Source organism: Rattus rattus, chromosome X, assembly GCF_011064425.1.
Source record: "Rattus rattus isolate New Zealand chromosome X, Rrattus_CSIRO_v1, whole genome shotgun sequence".
NCBI classification, from domain to species: domain Eukaryota; kingdom Metazoa; phylum Chordata; class Mammalia; order Rodentia; family Muridae; genus Rattus; species Rattus rattus.
In genome coordinates, this window is record NC_046172.1 from 89,041,232 (window position 1) to 89,044,205 (window position 2,974).

Below are 2,974 nucleotides of genomic sequence, written 5' to 3' on the forward strand. Positions count from 1 at the left end.
TCCAATAAAAATAAAACAAATAAATAAAACAAAAAAGAATGGTTCTTGTTAAGCATTGATATTTAGAAAGAAAAGTAAAAATCAAACTTGTTTATTGTTGCTTTTTGCCATCTGGTAGCATTTTACACGTGGTCTTCAATCTTCAGAATACTCTGGATTCAGTAGAAAAACCTTTTAAATGAAGTTTTGTACAATAGAAATTTCTCGGCAGTCAAAATTTGAACTGTAAGAAAATACACGCAAAACATACTTTTCTGAAAACACTTAACTTTGAACAAAGCATTAAACTACACAAATACAAAATAAAAACAGCATTTCAAAAGTAGTCATCATAAAAGGTGTAAAAGCCACCTAACTTCACTAGGCACTGTTCACTTTTTAAACAGGAGACAATAGAAAATATTCTTCACAAACAATATCACAGCTCTATGGCAGGTTTCAGAAAGGCTTCGATTTCATGCTTTAATAGCGACATGGTATGTAGGATCGTGATGGAGAATGAGACTTGTATCCTTCACCACTGTAGTAGGGAGAAGGTGACTGCCTTCTGTAAATCCTGTAAATCTGTAAATCCCTGTCTTGAGCTGCTCTCCATCCACTTCCTCCTCCACCACCTCCTATGTATGGTCTGTCATAATAGTCCTGGCATCGTGAACTGCCACAAGTGAGTCTTCCCATATAAATTCCTGGTGTTGGGGTATGGGGCCTTTTAGTTATAGAGAAAGCAACCCTAATTCAATATCCATCAAGCTCCAGTCCATTGGAACATTCTTTGGCTTCCTTGGCATCATCTACATTTTCAAAATATACAACGGCAAATCCTCTTGACCATCTACACTATGGTCATACACAATAGATCATCAGCAATGGGACCATATTTAGAGAACACTTCTCTTAGATCTCTTTCTGTGGTGTACAAGCTCAATCCAAACATTCCAGTTGGGGTCAGAATTTGCCCAGTTCCCACCATGACACCTTTGAGTAACCATGGGAGAATGGCTGTGGTTGTGGTTGTGGTTGTGGCGTCTGCGATAATCTCAGTTGTAAGACCTGCTCCGGGATCATCTTTGAGAGCCAGATCGTGATTGTGACCTTGTATAATGCCTTCTAGAACTTCTTCTGGAGATAGACCTACATTTAGATCTGGACCTTGACTCTGATCTAGAACACATTACATCTTCCTTGGAGCGAGACCTTGCAGGTGTATGCTGTGCAGATTTCCCAGATCCGTAAGCACTTCTACTTCAGGAACCTGTCGTTCATGGCTCAGCATGCTGTCAATGCTGCTGGCCTTTACTGAAGCTGTGAAGCTCCCACCTTCCTTACAGAGGCTCCATCACAGCCTCGTGCAACACCACACTTTGAAACACACTCCGCACCACCTTTGCACCAGTCTAACTGAGACTAATTTCAAAAAGCCACAATTGGTCAACAACAGTTGACTATGACTTGCCCAGTCCCAGTTGATACACTCACAGCATCACTCCTTACACTTAAGGCTCAGGGAACTAGTGGAAGAGGGGTAGAAAGATAGTAAGAAGCAGAAGAGCAGAAAGTCCTATGTGGTAGCTGTGCTTTCTACATATGGCAGGACAGGGACACCCATGAAAGACCAACAATAGGAATGCCTAAAATAGACCTAAACAATTCTAATACTAGTTGATATACCAACATGGGTGGGAGAAATATCAGGAGGCCTCACCCGTACTAGAAGGACTATAAGCAATTAATGACTACTGGAAGGTAAAGAACTATTCCTCACCAAGAAGGGACATCCTAATTGTTTATGCAATGCCAAGCAGTCAGCCCTAAAAATTTAAACGTACAAGTGACACTAAATGAATTCAGCATGTCATGTTTATATATTAATATATTTATCACATATATTATATATGATATATAATATATCATATATTATATAACACCATTTTTATATATATATGGCAAAATGGGCCTTGATTTTTTTTATTAACTTGAGTATTTCTTATTTACAATTCGAATGTTATTTCCTTTCCCAGTTTCCGGGCAAACATCCCCCTAATCCCTCCCCCTCCCCTTCTTCATTGGTGTTCCCCTCCCCATCCTCCCCCCATTACCGCCCTTCCCCCAACAATCACGTTCACTGGGGGTTCAGTCTTAGCAGGACCCAGGGCTTCCCCTTACACTGGTGCTCTTACTAGGATATTCATTGCTACCTATGAGGTCAGAGTCCAGGGTCAGTCCATGTATAGTCTTTAGGTAGTGGCTTAGTCCCTGGAAGCTCTGGTTGCTTGGCATTGTTGTTCATAAGGGGTCTCTTGAGCCCCTTCAAGCTCTTTCCAGTTCTTTCTCTGATTCCTTCAACGGGGGTCCTGTTCTCAGTTCAGTGGTTTGCTGCTGGCATTCGCCTCTGTATTTGCTGTATTCTGGCTGTGTCTCAGGAGAAATCTACATCCGGCTCCTGTCGGCCTGCACTTCTTTGCTTCATCCATCTTGTCTAATTGGGTGGCTATATATGTATGGGCAACATGTGGGGCAGGCTCTGAATGGGTGTTCCTTCTGTGTCTGTTTTAATCTTTGCCTCTCTATTCCCTGCCAAGGGTATTCTTGTTCCCCTTTTAAAGAAGGAGTGAAGCATTCACATTTTGATCATCTGTCTTGAGTTTCATGTGTTCTATGCATCTAGGGTAATTCAAGCATTTGGGCTAATAGCCACTTATCAATGAGTGCATACCATGTGTGTTTTTCTGTGATTGGGTTACCTCACTCAGGATGATATTTTCCAGTTCCAACCATTTGTCTATGAATTTCATAAAGGCATTGTTTTTGATAGCTGAGTTATATTCCATTTGCGTACCACATTTTCTGTATCCATTCCTCTGTTGAAGGGCATCTGGGTTCTTTCCAGCTTCTGGCTATTATAAATAAGACTGCTATGCACATATAGTGGAGCACGTGTCTTTTTTATATGTTGGGGCATCTTTTGGGTATATGC

General features: G+C 41.1%; 1 pseudogene; it reads right to left on the reverse strand.

Moving 5' to 3' along the window:
• Positions 1 to 462: 462 nt before the first annotated feature.
• LOC116888070 lies at positions 463 to 1,172 on the reverse strand (annotated as a pseudogene).
• Positions 1,173 to 2,974: the final 1,802 nt, after the last annotated feature.